The following is a 19,683-nucleotide window of genomic DNA, read 5'->3' as shown; positions in this document are numbered from 1 at the left end:
ATTTGAAACCAATGGATGTGCGTTACCTTCCTCATCATAGCCACACAGTCTGTGGTTCTGTAGCTCAGAAATGCTGTTCCCTTATGAAATCTTAACTAAAAAGTTAATCAATCAATTAAATTTTGAAAGATTTCATGATCCTTGGTGTTTGGATGATTGTTTTTCAGATTTAACAAAGCTTTAGTGAAGAATTAATTCTTGATTGTTGAACCACTTTATACTAATTCTAGAGCTGCATCTCCTGGACTGGATTCCACCCACCCAACAAAAAGTATGGTTTACCCCTCTTCCCCCCTCTCCCCCCTCTTCCCCCCTCTCCCCCCTCTCCCCCCTCTCCCCCCTCTCCCCCCTCTCCCCCCTCTCCCCCCTCTCCCCCTCTCCCCCTCTCCCCCCTCTCCCCCCTCTCCCCCCTCTCCCCCTCTCCCCCCTCTCCCCCCTCTCCCCTTCCCCTCCCCCTCTCTCCTTCCCCCTCCTCCTCCCCCAGCATTCATATCCATGTCTCAAAAATGTTAAGTGTTATGCATGACAGCTTGGTTCACCCACCAAGATTGCCGTTTCACTCAGTAGTTTAAAACCCAGTTACATTGTAACATGCTCCATGCTGTTGGCTTTGGTTTTCATTTGACAACCTATGGAATGAAAACATTAAATATTAAGTTCTGTGCTTGATAATGGTGACACAGTGGCACTGAGAGTAGAGTTATTACCCTACAGAGCCAGGTTGATCCTTGGAGCTATTTATGTGTAGTTTAGATAGATAGATAGATATACTTTATTGATTCCGAGGGAAATTGAGTTTCGTTACAGCCGCACCAACCAAGAATAGAGCATAAATATAGCAATACAAAAACCACAAACAATCAAACAACAATATGCAAACTATGCCAGATGGAAATGAGTCCAGGACCAGCCTATCGGCTCAGGGTGTCTGACCCTCCACGGGAGGAGCTGCAAAGTTCGATGGCCACAGGCAGGAACAACCTCCCATGACGCCCAGTGTTGTATCTCGGTGGAATATGGCCGGAGTCCAACAGCACACTCTATTACCATATTGATATTTTATATATGCCCAACTTCCTTCTGCTTCCCAAAAATGTGCAGCTTGACTGGTTAATTGGCTACTGTATATTGTCCTTAGTCTGTAGATGAGTGGTAGAACCTGGGAGGATTTGATAGGAATGTATAGAGAATAAAATTGATTCTTGTAGGTTTAGTGTAATATATACGTTTATTATCATTGTGGGCGGTGCACTGAAGTTCTATTTTTGTGTTGTATCTCTGTATTGTTCCATGACTTTAATAAGAGTGTACAGAAGCTTTCCCATCTGAAAAGAATTTTACCTGATAGCAGTTAAGTAGGTGCTTATTTGTTGGGATAAACCTCCCCATAGGTTTGGCTGATCTTCCTTCTGAGTTTCTGCTATAAGCCTTCATTTAGCATTACCCTCTGCCCTCTGGAAATGATAGCAGTCTTTCCTTCCTTTTCCCTCACTGGAAACTGCACCACCAAAGCCCTTTCACCTCAGATACTAATTTCTCCTCCTAAATGAATCAAATCTCGATCTTGGCTTTTTATTGCTGTGTAGAGCATTGCTGAAGTAAATATAGAAGAATTGAAACATTGAATTCTCCTCCTGTCTTTGCAGTGTAGGACCATTATTTTTCTAAATAAATGTTCCTGTGAATCTTCAGTAGTTAAATAATTAATACGCAAAGAAATGTGAGACATAAGATGTTGTTTTCCTGTGCTTCTGGGTTTTCTCTGTAGATACTTATTACAAGATCCAGGAGCGGAATCTTGCTTGATGCACTTGTTATATTCTGTGTCTGTTATATGTGACCATGTGTCAGTTTACCATCGAAATTGTGAATCATGCACAAATATTGCTTTGGGCTGGTTTATCATTTAAAAATATGAGCCCACATCCCCATACATTGATATTCTATGTTGCAAATTAATTTTTTTTAAAGTACAGGTAATAGAAAATGTGAAAATAAAAGCAGAAAATGCTGGAAATTCTCAGTGGGTTAGGCAGAAGAGTCATGGAGGAATATGGCAAGAAACTTACCCTTACCAACTGAGATATCCTTTGAAGCTTACCCCATTTGTTTGTGTTGACCTATATCCCTTTAACTTGTCCTATCCATGTACTTGTCCAAATGTCTTTTAAATGTTGTTATTCTAACTACCTCAACCACTTCCTCTGGCAGCTGTTTCCGTGTACAAACCATCTTCTGGGTGAAGAAGCTACCCATCAGGTTCCTTTTAAATCTTTCCTCTCTCATCTTGAACATATGCTCTCTAGTTTTTGATTCCCTTTACCTGAGAAAAAGGCTGTGTGCATTCACCTTATTTATGCCTCTCATGATTTCATATACCTTATACGGTCACCCTTTAGTCTCCTACATGCCAACGAATAAAGTCCTAGCCTGAGACACAAAAGATTCTGTAGGTCCTGGGAATCTTGAGTAACACAAACCAAATGCTGGAGGAGCTCAGTAGGTCAGGCAACATCCAAAGAGGAAAATGACTGGTCGACCTTTCATGCAGAGATCCTTCATCAGAACTGAATGGGGTGTCAAAGTAACATAGTGGTTACTTACTTACTGCCCATTACGCCATTGGCGTTTAGGGCAGCAATGAAGGTCCTCCATCTCTGGCAGTGGTTAAGGCTACCTTCATCATGTCAGTAGCTTCCTCTGGGTTTTCACTGCTGTCAGTCATGCAAGTCCCGGGTAGAGACTCAGGAATACTTTTGCAGAAGAAGGATTTACTTTTTTGAAGAGGGATTCTTCATTGCTGTGTCTGTAATAATTTTGTTTTATCAGTCCGGGTTGTTAGCTCTGAGCTGAACCCCTGAACATGGAGCACTCTTAGTTTACACTTTGACCTGTTTGGCATGGGTGACCCTACCAAGAGCCAAAGCATAAAGCCCTGACTCCAGCCAACATAGCTTTCTGGGTCATTGAGGCACACAAGCTTCCAAACCAAGAAAAGGTTGTAGTCCTCTTGGAGGAGCACAGTGGTTAGTGTGACGATATTAGAGTTGCCAAAGTACAACACCTCATATTTGACTGGATTAAACTCCATCTGCTATATCACTGCCCATGCCAGTGATTGATCTATGTTCTATTATATTCTTTGATAGTCCTTTACACTGTCTGTAACTCCACCTACCCTTGGTGTTATCCATTGACTTGCTAATCTGTCCATCTACGTTCCCATCTGGCACCAACAGTCATTGCATGGTCAAAGTCACTTAGATCACATTTCTCAAACAAGAGAAAATCTGCAGATGTTGGAAATCCAAGCAACACACAAAATGCTGGAGGAACTCAGCAGGCCAGGCAGCTTTTATGGAAAAGAATACAGTTAACATTTCGGGCTGAGACCCTTCAGCAGGACTGAAGAAAAAAAGATGAGTCAGGGTAAGAGGGTGGGGGAGGGGAGGAAGGTTCCTCCTTCTCTGGCCCGTTATCTCTTCCACTAATCAACTTCCAAACTCATTACTTCACTCCTCCCCCTCCCAGTTTCACGTTTCACTCTGACTCATCTTTTGCTCTCCAGTCCTGAAAACTTTTTTGCCACTTATGTTTTGTAACTCAAAAACATAAAAACTAATTGAAAGGAAGACAAGGGGGATAAATCGTGTATGTTTGTTTTCACTTGAAGTGAGGCACGCAGGTATGACATGGTGGCATAATAATGTACGCCATTTATGTAGTTTTACATGTAACCTGCAATGCATTATGTAAGCAACAAAAATGCTTAATCAAAGAATGTATTTACAGTATTCCTCAAATATTACTGAAATATGAAATATTAACAACCAGGGTGTTCTTTAACAGCGGTCATTGAAAGCAGACATGCAAGTGGAGCAGATTGTAGTACAGGACTAGTTAACCGGGGTGTTCTTTAACAGGACTAGCTGCACTTGTGCCTGGTTTTCATGAGGTCACAGGTCACACTGGAAGTTATAGTTTTCCACCTGCTTTATTCATGCTGGTACCCAAGTGAAGAGCAAAGCTGGCAGGACTCGTATCTACTGTGATTACGTGCTTGAGAGATTGGTCATGGCTTGAATTAACTCCTGCCTGAGCAAGATCTGGACCCTCTGCAAATTGCCTATGGCCACAGCATGTCTACAGTGGACATAATCTAACTGGCTCTCCACTGTGCTTTGGATCACCTGGACAACAGCAGTACCTTCATCAGGCTGCTGTTTAACAATTATAGCTTGGCATTTAGCATCATCAGCCCCTCAATACTAATCAGCAAGTTTCTAAACCTGGACCTCTGTACCTCTCTGCAATTGAATTCTTCATGATAGGGAAACTGCAATCAGTATGGATTGCTGAAAACATCTCCTCCTCACTTGCTATCATAGACACACCACATGGATTTGTGCTTATCTCACTGCTCTGTTCTCACTAGACTCATGACTCTGTAGCTAGGCACAGATCAAACACTGTCTGCAAAGTCACTGATGACCACCTTTGATAGAATCTCAGATGGTGATGAGGAGATGTACAGGAGTGAAATAGATCGGCTGGTTGAGTGACGTTTCAATAACAATTTTGCACTCAATGTCAGCAAGACCAAGGATGTGATCATGGACTTCAGGAGGGGAAGTCGGTAGAATACACATCAATTCTCATTGTGGGGTCAGTGGTTGGAAAGATGAGGAGCTTCAAGTTCCTGGAAGTTAAAATCTCAGAGGGTCTATCCTGGGCGTACAATATTGATAGAATCATGATGAAGGCATACCACCAGCTTTACTTCATTAGGAGTTTGAGGAGATACAGATGTCATCGAAGTCTCTAGCAAATTTGTACAGATGCAGAGTGGAGAGCATTCTGACTGGTTGCGTCACTGCCAGGTATGGAGCAAAAATTCACAGGATCTTAAGAGGCTTCAGTGGGTTGTCGACTCAGCCAGCTCCATCGTGGACACACACCTTCCAGCCATTAAGAATATCTTCAAAAGGTGGTGCTTCAAGAATGTGGCATGCATGATTAAGGACCCTCAACATCCATACATGCCATCTTCTCTTTACAACCATCAGGCAGGAGGTACAGGAGCTTGAAGACCCACATTCAAATACATATGAACAGCAGGTTATTCTCTGCCAATATATTTCGGAACAGTTGATAAACCTACCTTGCTATTCCACTTTTGTCCTATCTGTTTATTTATCTATTTATTCTTTCATTCATTTAGTTATTTTGTAACTAATAGTAAATTATCTATTCCACCTATCACCTCCTAGCTTCTTAATTCATCCCCCTTCCCCACCCACCTGGCTTTACTGATTGCCTTCTAGCTTGTCCTTCTTCCCTTCCCCCACCTTATTATTCTGGCATCTTCCCTCTTTCTTTCCAGTCCTGAAGAAGAGTCTTGGCCCGAAACATTGTTTATTCATTTTTATAAAGGCTATCTGATTTGCTAAGTTCTTCCAGCATTTTGCATGTGTTGCTTTGAATTTCCAGCATCTGCAGAATTTTTTGTGTTAGTAAGTTGTTTTGCCTGCATTGTACTACTGCCAGAAAACAGCAAGTTTCACAGGTCAGTGACTATAAACATGATTCTGATTCTTCTAAGTATTGATCTCTTTGCATAAGCCATCAGGCACCATTGTGGCATAGTGGCTAGTATGACGCTCTAACACTTGGGGCTTTCCAGAGTTCAGAATTCAATTCTGGCTTTGTTCTGCACAGAGTCACATTACGTCTTTTCTGTGGGATGCGTGGGTTTTCCCCAAGTACTCCAGTTTTGCCCCAGAGTCTTAACACCTACTGGGTAGGTTCATTCATCTTTGAAAATTGTCCCATGCATACCACCAGCAACTGACTATAATCAAGCACTCCAAAGATGAAACAGTTCATCCCGATGCATTTCAAATTATAGTTGGGAACTTCAACCATGCTTTTTCGAAGAAACCGCTGCCCAATTGCCATCAACATATGTATAATCTATAGCATCAGAGGTCCCAACACAGTAGACTGCACATTAGTTCATCTAAGATAAAGAATGCCTATCATTCCACGCCCAGAGTGTATTTTGGTATGTCTGATTACATGGCTGTCCTTCTCCTACCTACATAGAGGCAGAGGCTAAAGAGCAAATCTCCAGAGATTAGGACAACAAAGAGGTGCTCATAGGAGATAGAGGAGTGGCTATGGAATTGTTTCGAGTTGGTGGACTGGGCCATCTTCAAGGACTCATTTGTAGATGTGAGTGAATACACCACAGTTGCCACTGACTTTATTAAAACTGTGGTAGACAAATGTGTTCCCACAAAATCATTCAGAATCTTCCCCAAACAGAAGCCCTAGATGAACCTTGAGATCTGCAATCTGCTGAGGGCCAGATCAGAGGCATTTTAGTCCGGTGACCGAGAAAGTTGTAAGGGTTCCAGGTATGATCTCCGGAAAGCCATCTCATGGGCGAGGTGGCAATTCTAGACTATACTAGAATCAACAAAGGATGTTTGACAGTTGTGGCAGGGCTTAAATGTTGTCACTTCTTATAAAGTAAAATCAAGTGATCTAGATGGCAACAGGACTTTGCTTCCAGATTAGCTCCGTACCTCAAACCATGGAGGAAATGCCATGAACTCCTGCAGCTCCTGCTAATCCTGTGATTTCAGTCTCTGAGGCCAACATGGAAAGAGCCCTCAGGAGGGTGAACCCACAAAAAGCATCCAGTCCCGATGGAGTACCTGGCTGAGTACTAAAGACCTGTTTTGATCAACTGGCTTTTGAATGTTCACTGAGATGTTCAGCCTCTCACTTTGGAGAGGTACCCCAAAGTGAGGTACCCACCCTGCTTCGAAGAGACTTCTCTTATACTGTTGCCTAAGAGGAATGTAGTAACCTGTGTCAATGACTATCAGCCGGTAGCACTTAATCCACAATGAAGAAGTGTTTTGAGAGGTTGGTGATGAATCATGTGAACTCCTGCCCGAGAAGAATCAGAATCAGGTTTAATATCACTGGCGTATGCTGTGAAATTTCTTGTTATGCAGCAGCAGTTCATTGCAATACATAATAGAAACTAAATTGCAGTAAGAAAAAATATGTATAAATTAAATAAGTTGTGCAAAAAGAGAAAAAAAGTAATGAGGTAGTGTTCATGGGTTCAGTGTCCATTCAGAAATTTGATGACAGAGGGGAAGAAGCTATTCCTGAATCGTTGAGTGTGTGGCTTCAGGATTCTGTGCCTCCTCCCTGATAGTACCAATGAGAATAGGGCATACCCTGGGTAAACAACAGGAATTCTGCAGATGCTGGAAATTCAAGCAACACACATAAAAGTTGCTGACGAAGGGTCTCGGCCTGAAACGTCGACTGCACCTCTTCCTAGAGATGCTGCCTGGCCTGCTGCGTTCACCAGCAACTTTTATGTGTATACCCTGGGTAATGCGGGATCTTAATGATGGATGTTGCCTTTTGAGGCATCATCCCTTGAAGGTGACCTGGATGCTAGGGAGGCTAGTACCCATGATGCAGCTGACTGAGTTTACAACATTCTGCTGCTTATTTTGATCTTGTGCAGTGCCCCCTCTCCCATACCAGATGGAGATGCAGCCAGTTAGAATGCCATCCATGGTACATCTGTAGAAATTTGCAAGTGTCTTTAGTGATATTCCAAATCTTCAACTCCCAATGAAATATAGCCACTGTCTTGCCTTCTTTGTAACTGCATTGATATATTAGGCCCAGTGTAGATCCTCAGAGGTGTTGATACTATGATTACAACTCTTCCCTTGGAGAGTCAGACACCCTGAGCCAATAGCTGGTCCTGGACTTATTTCCTGGCATAATTTACATATTACTATTTAATTATTTATGAATTTATTAGTATTTAATTATTTATAGTGCAACTGTAATGAAAACCAATTTCCCTCGGAACAGTAAAGCATGACTATGACTATGACTGTACTAGGAACTTGAATTTGCCCACTCTTTCTACTCCGAACCCTCGATAAGGATTGGTGTGTGTTCTCTCAGCTTATCCTTCCTGGAGTCCACAATGACGCTGAGTCCAAGGTTGTTGCTGTGACATCACTCTACCAGCTGATTTATTTCATTCCTGTACACGCTCTCATCCCCATCTGAAATTCTGCCAGGGTTCCAGGGTTCTGATGTTTCAGATGTGATAGAGGCAGAGGAATGAAAGGTGGGGGGGAGGTAGCATTGCTTGTCAAGGAAAATATTACAGCAGTGCTCAGGCAGGACAGATTATAGGGCTTGTCTACTGAGTCCTTATGGGTGGAGCTGAGAAACAGGAAAGGTGTGGCCACATTAATGGGGTTGTATTATAGACCACCCAATAGTCAGCGAGAATTGGAGGAGCAAATCTGCAGAGAGGTAGCAGGCAACTGCTGGAAACATAAAGTTGTGGTGGTAGGGGATTTTAATTTTCCACATAGTGATTTGGACTTCCATACTGTTAGGGGCCTAGATGGTTTAGAGTTTGTAAAATGTGTTCAGGAAAAGTTTTCTATATCAATATATAGAGGTACCAACTAGAGGGAATGCAGTATTGGATCTCCTGTTAGGAAACAAGTTGGGACAAGTGACGGAAGTCTGTGTAGGGGAGCACTTTGGTTCCAGTGATCATAACACCATTAGTTTCAACTTGATCATGGACAAAGGTAGATCTGGTCCTAGGGTTCAGGTTCTGAACTGGAAGAAGGCCAAATTTGAAGAAATGAGAAAGGATCTAAAAAGCGTGGATTAGGACAGGTTGTTCTCTGGCAAGGATGTGATTGGTAAGTGGGAAACCTTCAAAGGAGAAATTTTGAGAGTGCAGAGCTTGTATGTTCCTGTCAGGATTAAAGACAAAGTGAATAGGAATAAGGAAACTTGGTTCTCAAGGGATATTGCAGCTCTGATAAAGAAGAAGAGAGAGTTGTATGACATGTATTGGAAACAGGGAGTAAATAGGTGCTTGAGGAGTATAAAAAGTGCAAGAAAATACTTAAGGAAATCAGGAGGGCTAAAAGAAGACATGAGGTTGCCTTGGCAGTCAAAGTGAAGGATAATCCAAAGAGCTTTTACAGGTATATTAAGAGTAAAAGGATTGTAAGGGATAAAATTCGTCCTCTTGAAGATCAGAGTGGTCGGCTATGTGCGGAACCAAAAGAAATGGGGGAGATCTTAAATGGGTTTTTTGCGTCTGTATTTACTAGGGAAACGGGTATGAAGTCTATGGAATTAAGGGAAACAAGTAGTGAGATCATGGAAACTGTACAGATTGAAAAAGAGGAGGTGCTTGCTATCTTGAGGCAAATTAAAGTAGATAAATCCCCAGGACCTGACAGGGTATTCCCTCAGACCTTGAAGGAGACTAGTGTTGAAATTGCAGGGGCCCTGGCAGAAATATTTAAAATGTCAGTGTCTACAGGTGAGGTGCCGGAGGATTAGAGAATGGCTCATGTTGTTCCGTTGTTTAAAAAAGGATCGAAAAATAATCCGGGAAATTGTAGGCCTGTAAGTTTGACATCGGTAGTGGGTAAGTTATTGGAGGGACTACTAAGAGACAGAATCTACAAACACTTGGGTAGACAGGGACTTATTAGGGAGAGTCAACATGGCTTTGTGCGTGGTAGGTCATGTTTGACCAATCTATTGGAGTTTTTCAAGGAGGTTACCAGGAAAGTGGATGAAGGGAAGGCAGTGGATATTGTCTACATGGACTTCAGTAAGGCCTTTGACAAGGTCCCGCATGGGAGGTTAGTTAGGAAAATTCAGTCGCTAAGTATACATGGAGAGGTGGTAAATTGGATTAGGTATTGGCTCAATGGAAGAAGCCAAAGAGTGGTAGTAGAGAATTGCTTCTCCGAGTGGAGGCCTGTGACTAGTGGTGTGCCACAGGGATCAGTGCTGGGTCCATTGTTATTTGTCATCTATATCAATGATCTGGATGATAATGTGGTAAATTGGATCAGCAAATTTGCTGATGATACAAAGATTGGAGGTGTAGTGGACAGTGAGGAAGGTTTTCAAAGCTTGCAGAGGGACTTGGATCAACTGGAAAAACGGGCTGAAAAATGGCAGATAGAGTTTAACATAGACAACTGTGAGGTATTGCACTTTGGAAGGACAAACCAAGGTAGAACATACAGGGTAAATGGTAAGGCACTGAGGAGTGCAGTAGAACAGAGGGATCTGGGAATACAGATAGAAAATTCCCTAAAAGTGGCGTCACAAGTAGACGGGGTCGTAAAGAGAGCTTTTGGTACACTGGCCTTTATTAATCAAAGTATTGAGTATAAGAGTTGGAATATTATGATGAGGTTGTATAAGGCATTGGTGAGGCCGAATTTCGAGTATTGTGTTCAGTTTTGGTCACCAAGTTACAGGTAGGATATTAATAAGGTTGAAAGAGTGCAGAGAAGGTTTACAAGGATGTTGCCGGGATTTGAGAAACTCAATTACAGAGAAAGGTTGAATAGGTTAGGACTTTATTCCCTGGAGCATAGAGGAATGAGGGGAGATTTGATAGAGGTATATAAAATTATGATGGGTATAGATAGAGTGAATGCAAGCAGGCTTTTTCCACTGAGGCAAGGGGAGAAAAAAACCAGAGGACATGGGTTAAGGGTGAGGGGGAAAAAGTTTAAAGGGAACATTGTGGGGGCTTCTTCACGCAGAGAGTGGTGGGAGTGTGGAATGAGCTGCCAGACGAGGTGATAGATGTGGGTTCTTTTTTAACATTTAAAAATAAATTGGACAGATACATGGATGGGAGGTGTATGGAGGGATATGGTCCGTGTGCAGGTCAGTGAGACTAGGCAGAAAATAGTACGGCACAGCCAAGAAGGGCCAAAAGGCCTGTTTCTGTGCTGTAGTTTTTCTGTGGTTTCTATGGTATAGATGTGTCTTTCAGCAAATTTATAGCTGGCAATTGAAATGTGCTTAGCCACAGAGTCATGGGTACAGGTTTCCTCTGTCATCTGAAGGTAGAACATTCCTATGAAACGGTTTGTAAGCCGGAATGTCATAAAGCGAAGAAGCAGTTACCATTAATTTATATGGGAAAAATTTGTGCGCATTCGCAGACCCAAAAATAACCTACCAAATCATGCCAAATAACATGAAGCCTAAAATAACAGTAACATATAGTAAAAGCAGGGATGATATGATGAATACACAGCCTACATAAAGTAGAAATACTTTTCCACAATCATTGCCATACTGTTCTCCGTAGCAAAAATCTCATGCAAGTGCTCTCCAGTAACCTTTAAGCTATGAAGCTGCCAAATCATACCAAATAACATGTAAAAATACACAGCCGATATAAAGTAGAAATAATGTATGTACTGTGTAGTATCACTTACCGGAATTGGGAAGACAGCACCGAGCACACTGATGATGGCTGAGTCGTCGGAGGTTGGGGTGGTGCAGTGGCTCCCATGCTCCAGGCCGCCGACCGATACTGATCCGCGAAGCATGCAGGGGTACAGCGGTAGCTGGGACGCACTCAGCACATCTTTAAGAAAAAAGCCGAAATAAACAAGCTAATTAATTAGGTGCTGCCCGGCACGTAAATAATTCTCAGCGTTCTCAGCGGATGGGTATCTGTCTGCGGCCCGGGGGTTGGGGTGGTGGGACACTGGGGTGTCATCTTCTCCTATGTCTGCCTGCCTCGATGTCGAAGGTCGAGGTTCGTCGTCTGCTGTGGCTGATGTGGAAGGCTTGAAGAACGACAGTATGCTCGACTGCTAGCCTCGCGCATTTTTCTATGATACAGTTCTTTGTAAGCACTCAAACCATCTTGCAAGTATGCCCTAAACCGATGTACCCTTTCAAAATTAAAGTCATACTTTATCATTGCAGCGAAAATCTCACGCAGTTGCTTCACGTTCAGTTCCTGGACGACTTCACTTTCAGTCCGTTCGCTACTGCATTCAGTTTCGGTTGTTATCCTTTCCTTTTCCAATTGCATCAGCTCTTCATCTATCAGTTCTTGGTCATGGGATGCCAAAACGTCTTCAACATAATCTTCGTCAACTTCCACAAGCCAAACTCACTTGTCCTTACTTCCTTCACCACGATTGAAACGCTTAATTATGTCCAGTTTTATGCTAAGTGTAACACCCTTACGAGCTCTTTCAGGCTTTTCCGATACCTTAGAACTTATCTTGCTAACAGATGCTCACAGGCACATGTTTAAGCAATGCCGGCGAGAATGCAGTTCCGAGTCCAGGGGAGAGCGGCTGTTTGGGACACGTGCTGCCTTTTTTCGTAACAGTGAAAACACCTTCTGTTAGCGAAAACAGGGAACTAATGTAGGTCTTTCCTAACTGAATATTTCGTAAAGCGAACGTTCGAAAAGCGGAGGACACCTGTATAGAAAAAGTAGAGCAATGTGCTAAGCACACATCCTTGAGATGTGCCAGTGCGAGGTGGAACTGTTATTTTTGATCCGTACAGACTGTGGTTTTCTGGTGAGGAAGTTGAGGATCCTTTTGGAAAGGGAGGTACAGAGGCTCAGGTTTTGGAGCCTTTTGATCAAAGCTATAGGAATGATTGTGTTAAGCACTGAGCTATAGTCAATAAACAGCAGCCTGACATAAATATTTGTATTGTCCAGGTGATCCATGGCAGTGTGAAGAGCCAGTGAGATCATATCCGCTGTGGTCCTAATGTGGCAATAAACAGATTTACATTTGTACTGTACAACCTTCAGATTCATCTCTTTGCAGGCAGTGAAGAAAAGGAAACCCAATGGAACCCATTAAAAAAGACTGTGAAACACCCAATGTACAAAAAAAACCAAATCGTGCAAACAATAAAACGTAAGCAAATAATATTCGCAGCTGAAGTTCGTGAAAGTGATGGTACTTAAATCAGTCAAACATTGGCTTGTTTCCCAGTCTCGGGCGCGAGCCCCTCTACGTCAGCTCACCTTGGCTTGGACCTACCACCGAAACGGCTCCAAGTCCGTTTCAGCGATAGCCAAATAGCTCTTCCCTCGCTCTTGGGCTTAGGTGCCTCTATCTCAACTTGGCTTGTACAAAACCTATATATACTTTTGCAGAGTTGCAATATCTTCAGCCTATTTTTCATGTCCTGGATACCTTGCAGTTTGCTCACTCCTCAAGGCTGCAACTGTCCTGCAACTTTCAGACTTCAGTTTACACTGCAAAATACTGGTTCGTACGGGTAGTTCAAAAACTCAACTCAGAAATGGAATTTATAGGGTGCTGAATTTAGACTGCTGTCTCTACTATCTGTGACATGTATTGCAATTACTTGTCAAGATTGCTTTGTCAGTACCTCCCAAAGCTTGTAACTCAAGTCATCAAAAAAAACACAGCAAGTTTCACGTGCAAGTTTCTTTTCACATTGTATATCATGTGGTCCTGAAAGTGCATCGCTGATCCTTCCTCATCATTGGATCTCCCCATATTTCAGTAGTATGGGATTTCTTCAGCAGATGGTATATGTAGTTTATAACTACCTTCAATATATTCTGTTAAGGAAAGGAATTTGGGTAGATATTCAATACTTGTAAAGATGACAGAGCGTCAGGATGGAAAGGTCTTTGCAGGCTGGAATGATCTATCTAGCTGAGCACTCTAAGGATTGGTCCTTGGCCCTCAGTTATTTCTGATATAGATTAATGACCTTGAGGAGGTGGCAAACTGCAAGGTATCCAGGACATATAAAATAGGTGATAGGACAGGTTGCTGAAGAACTCTGAAAAGCAATATAAATAAGCATAGCGATTGGGCAAAAAATTGATGAGCATTTAATGTGGGAACACATGAGGTTGTGCAATTTGGTAGGGAGAAATCCAAAGGAAGGCTGGTATCTAAATAGGGAAAAAATGACTGCAGATGAGCGAAGTATAGGGGATCTAGGTGTTCTTGTACACGATTTGCAAACCAAATTACAGTGCCTTGTAAAAGTATTCATTCCCCAACCTTTTGTTCACGTAAATGAGTATCACAACCAGACATTTTGATCAATATTAACTGAAGTTTTTTACTTGTGAATCACATGCTTCTTTTTTCACAGTGGAGTCCAAAAAAAGAGGGAAAATTGTAAAGCATGAAAAACCAAAAATTTAAATACTGAAATATCAGCAGTTCAAAAGTATTCATCCCCCTTTGTTCAGTACTTAGTTATCACAGCTATTGCAGCCAAGCTTTCTGGAAGAGCCTAGCAGGCTTTTATCAAGGATCTCTCTGTAATTAGCAGCATTCATCTTCCCATCAATCCTGACAATACTTCCTGACCCTGCTGCTGAAAAACATCCCCATAGCATGATACTACCTCTACCACATTTTAGTAGGAATGGTGTTACCTGACTGATATGCAGTATTAGCTTTATGTCACTCATACTCTTAGAATTGAAGCCAAAAAGGTCCACTTTAATCAAATCCAACCACAAGACCTTCCAAGTCTTTACAGTATCTTCTAGGTGACGCATTGCTATGCCTTTATGGATAAGGATTTTTTTTTAAATACAGGTCTTCTTCCTTGCCACTTTTTCCATAAATACCTTTTTTGTGCAAGGCCTTAGAGATTGTGGAGCCATGAACTTCATCTGCAGTTGGAGCCACTGATTTTTGCAGTACACTCAGGTTGACTGTTGTTGTCGTTGTAGCCTCTCTTACAAGTGCCATTCTTCTCTGGTGATTTGTTTAAAGGGGCAGTCTAACCTAGGAAGTGTTGCTGTGGCTTCTTATTTTTTCAACTTTTTCACGGTAGACTGCACTGAACTCTGAAGTATGTTCAGTGCATTTGAGTTGGTCTTGTACCCTTCCCCAGATTTATGCTTCTCTATTATCATTTCTCTGAGTTGTTTTGAATGCTCTTTTGTCTTAATTTTGGTTTGGTCTGTTGAAAATCTACCACACTATTTGATCTTACAGAGAGAGGGGATATTTATTCTTATGAATTCACTGAAAATTGGTGATCCACCGATTTTCTACATTGCCAGAGTGTGGTGAATCTGTAATTGCCACTGATGGCTGTGGAGGACAGTCACAAGGTATATTTAAAGCAGAGTTTGATAGGTTCTTGCTTCGTTAAGGTATCAAAGCTCATGGAGAGAAGGCAGGAGAATGGGGTTGAGAGAGAAAATAAATCAGCCATGGTCAAATGGCAAGCAGACATAATGGGCCTAATGGCTCAATTCTGCTTCTACGCCTTACTGTCTTAAGGTATTATGGAAATAACTGAGATGCAAAAATAAAACACGATGGTCAGGAGATTTACTGCACTAGTAGTACGGACAACAAACTGTGTAAATACAAAACAAGATTAAACCACTAAATGATAATAATAAACAAATATCGCAAAAATGATTTAAGGAGTCATTGAGCACATGTCCATAGGTTGTGAAAATTGTTCCTACACTTTCCTGCGCTATATTCCATCTGCTACTTTCTTGGCCATTCTCCCAATCTGTCAAAGTCAATCTGCATACTCCCTGTTTTTCTCAACACTACCTGTCCCTCCACCTATCTTAGTATCATCCTCAAAGTTGGCCACAAAACACAAACCTTCAATTGCATCATTCAAATCATTGACACGTACAGTGCATATAAAAAGTATTCACCCCTCCCCCTTAGAAGATTTCATGTTTTATTGTTTTACAACATTGAATCACAGTGGATTTAATTTGGCTTTTTTGATACTTTTGTGTCAAAGTGATCTAAATTTATTGCAAGAATAAAACAAAATAATCAATTTCCTAAGTATTCACCCCCTTCAAGTCAGTATTTAGTGGATGCACCTTTGGTAGCAATTACAGCCTTGAGTCTGTGTGGATAGATCTCTATCAGCTTTGTACGTCTGAACACTATAATTTTTCTCCATTCTTCTTTACAAAACTGTGCAAGCTCTGTCAGATTGCATGGGATCATGATGAATAGCCCTTTTCAAGTCCAGCCACAAATTCTCAAGGGGATTGAGATCTGGACTTTGACTTGGCTACTACAGGACATTAACTTTGCTGTATTAAGCCATTCCTGTGTAGCTTTGGCTTTATGCTTCTGGTCATTGTATTGCTGGAAAACAAATCTTCTCCCAAGTTGTGGTTCTCTTTGCAGACTGCATCGGGTTTTCCTCTAGGAATTCCTTGTATTTTTCTGCATTCATTTTGCCCCCTGCCTTCACAAGCCTCCAGGGCCTGCTGCCGTGAAGCATCCCCACAGCACATTGCTGCCACCACCATGCTTCACGGTAGGGATGGTGTGTTTTTGATGATGTGTGGTGTTTGGCTTACACCAACCATAGCGTTTAGTCTGATGGCCAAAAATCTAAATTTTAGTTTCAGCAGACCATAGAACCTTCTTCCATTTGACTTCAGAGTTTCCCACTTGCCTTTTGGCAAACTCCAGCTAAGATTTCATGTGAGTTTTTTTTCAACAGTGGCATTCTCATTGCCACTCTCCCATAAAGTTGCGACTGGTGAAGTACCCGGGTACCCGGGTAACAGACCGCAGAACCTCTGACTCCAGTGCTGGCAAGCCTGGATATCTCCAGACCGTGAACCTTGCTGCTGACCTCAACAGCTCTAACAATCCAGAGTAGACTCAAAACCTGGATTCCACCCCTCCACCCCATCAATGCAGGTTACAACAACCCTGAACACCTACAGAGTGCCAATTGCACAACCTCCAACTGCCGCGAGCCCCCCCCCACCACTCCCCGGCGGTCTCCCCTTCCCCCACTGCCACTCCCAGTTCTGGGCCCTCAGAGACTCTATTTTCCTCTCAGCCTACCATCTCTAAACACCCCAAACCTCCCTTCCCCTCAGACACTGCCAAGCCTCTTCCCCCTGCTCCCCTCCTCCAATCCCAGCTGTCATCCATGCCAAGTTTTCACCAGTCCCTCTGACCTTCCCCTCTCTGAGACAAAATGTTCTGACCTCAGTAAGTGCCCCACCTTTGCCCCCGTGCCCACCCTCAGTGAATTCCACACCTGCCACGACGCTGAGCTCTTCTGCTGGCTCAGTCTCTGAGCCTATTTCTTTGGCAAGGACTTCCCACCCTGCACTGATGACCCCTTCTCCCATCTTCAACCTTCCTCCCCTTCCTGGACACCCCACCCTGGTCTCCTGTTAGCTCTGGACCTTTTCATTGCCAACTGCCGATGGGACATTAATCGTCTCGACTTTAACACTCCTCTCTCCTATTCCAACCTCACTCCCTCCGAATGCTCAGCTTTTCACTCCCTCTGCACTAATTCTAACCTTGCCATTAAACCTTCGGATAAGGGAGATGCTGTAGTAGTCTGGTGTATTGACTGCTACCTTGCTGAGGCCCAGCGCCAACTCTCAGATACCTCCTGTTATTTACCCTTCGCACAGGACCCCACTAAGGAACACCAGGCCATTGTCTCCCCCACCATCACCAACTTTATTAAATCTGGGGATCTCCCATCCAATGCCACCAACCTCATAGTGCCTGCACCCCACCCCTTCCGTTTCTACTTCCTACGCAAGATCCACAAACCCGCTTGTCCAGATAGACCCATTGTTTCAGCTTGTTCCTGCCCCACTAAACTCATATCGGCATACCTCGACTCTGTTTTATCCCCCTAGTTCAGTCCCTTCCTACCTACATTGTGACACGTCACACACTCTTGATCTTTTCAAGGATTTCAAGTTTCCAGGCCCTCATCATCTTACTTTTACTATGGCAGCCAACCAAAAGTCCCCTCTTTTCCCCACTCTTTGCCTCTGCCAGACACCCAATCTTCTATCCATGCTAGTATCATTCCTGTAATACCACAGACTCTTAACTTGTTAAGCAGCCTCATGCGCCTTGTCAAAGGCCTTCAGAAAATGGAGATAAGCTCCCACTACCTGTTAAATGCTCCAATGGTATGCGTCTCTAATATCTTCTGACAACCAAGTCCAGCTCTTGGCCTTCACGCGTGGTTCGGTTTCTCAGCATGACAGAACCATGTGTAATGAAAGGAGAAGGGACAAAGGCAGGTAACTGGCATCTTAAAATCAGTTGCTTCAGGCAGATGGGGGCTCGTCAGCTGTATTTGGCATCTCATCGAGGAGAAGGAAAACTTCAATCTCAATCTTCCGCTGCATTGTGGGTGTATCCACTCATGGAGAAGGCTTTGGGATTAAGTCCAGAGGAAAAATCCAGAACTGGAGTCCCTAAGGCAGTTTACGTTGGGTTCAACGTGAACTGGTAACTCCTACAACACTGCTGGTGCCAAGCTGTTTGTTCCTTTAGATTTATTAGGGGCATGAAGGGGGTGGGGGTCTGTTGCATGGGCTACAGCTTGCTCTCTATATTGTGCTGCCCTGACTTGCAAACTAACTTGTGTATCGATAATGTAGGCAGCTAGGACCATAACATCCATGTTGACCCTGACCAGTGGAGGCCCACTCTGCCTTCCCTTGTCAGCAATGGTCACCTTATCCTCCCTTTGGAATACTGTTTTCTTTGGATGTAACTATTCTGCATCTTCTGAATTGCTCTCAGACACTTGAGCTATTGCTGTTCTGCCATCATCCCTGCTATGCTCCCTTCCAATCAACCATGGTCTATGCCTCTCTTCTGTAATTCTCTTTATACTGGTAAGACCATTAGGCATAGAGCAGAATTAGGCCATTTGGCCCAACGAGTCTGCTCCGCCATTCAATCATGGCTGATCTTTTTTACCCCCTCCTCAGCCCCAGTCCCTGGATTTTTCCCTGTAATCTTTGATGCAGTGGCCAATCAAGAACCTCTCAATCTCTACCTCAAATACACTCAGTGACATGGCCTCCACAGCAGCCTGTGGTAACAAGTTCCACAAATTCACCACCCCGGCTAAAGAAATTTCCCCACATCTATGTTTTAATTGGATGCCCCTCTGTTTTAAATGGACACCGCTCTATCCTGAGGCTGTGCCCTCTTTCCTAGACTCCCCCACCATGGGAATTATCCTTTCCACATCTACTCAAGAAAGGACTTTAAATGTTCAAAAGGTTTCAATGAGATCCCCCCTCATGTCTTCTAAATTCCAGTGAGAACATGCACAGAGCCATCAAAAGTTCCTCAGATGATAACCCTTTCATTCATGGAATCATCCTTGTGAATCTCCAGTGAACCCTCTCCAATGCCAGCACATCTTTTTTCAAGCAACACACACAAAAGTTGCTGGTGAACGCAGCAGCCCAGGCAGCATCTCTAGGAAGAGGTGCAGTCGACGTTTCAGGCCGAGACCCTTCGTCAGGACTAACTGAAGGAAGAGTGAGTAAGGAATTTGAAAGTTGGAGGGGGAGGGGGAGATCCAAAATGATAGGAGAAGACAGGAGGGGGAGGGATGGAGCCAAGAGCTGGACAGGTGATAGGCAAAAGGGATACGAGAGGATCATGGGACAGGAGGTCCGGGAAGAAAGACGGGGGGGGGGAGGGACCCAGAGGATGGGCAAGGGGTATATTCAGAGGAACAGAGGGAGAAAAAGGAGAGTGAGAGAAAGAATGTGTGTATAAAAATGTAACAAATGGGGTACGAGGGGGAGGTGGGGCCTTAGCGGAAGTTAGAAAAGTCGATGTTCATGCCATCAGATTGGATATTGACGAGACCTGACGCAGACTGGGAGACCGCTTTGCTGAACATCTACGCTCTGTCCGCCAGAGAAAGCAGGATCTCCCAGTGGCCACACATTTTAATTCCACATCCCATTCCCATTCTGACATGACT

At 43.3% G+C, this 19,683-nt stretch overlaps 1 protein-coding gene across 10 annotated transcripts in view; it reads left to right on the top strand.

Moving 5' to 3' along the window:
* Positions 1-19,683, top strand: part of eps15l1a (epidermal growth factor receptor pathway substrate 15-like 1a) — a 475,482-nt gene that overhangs the window by 223,661 nt on the left and 232,138 nt on the right. The window lies entirely within an intron of this gene.

Source organism: Mobula birostris, chromosome 26 (assembly GCF_030028105.1).
Source record: "Mobula birostris isolate sMobBir1 chromosome 26, sMobBir1.hap1, whole genome shotgun sequence".
NCBI lineage: Eukaryota > Metazoa > Chordata > Chondrichthyes > Myliobatiformes > Myliobatidae > Mobula > Mobula birostris.
The sequence above is the reverse complement of the archived record's forward strand: the minus strand, read 5'-3'. Positions and strand labels throughout refer to the sequence as shown.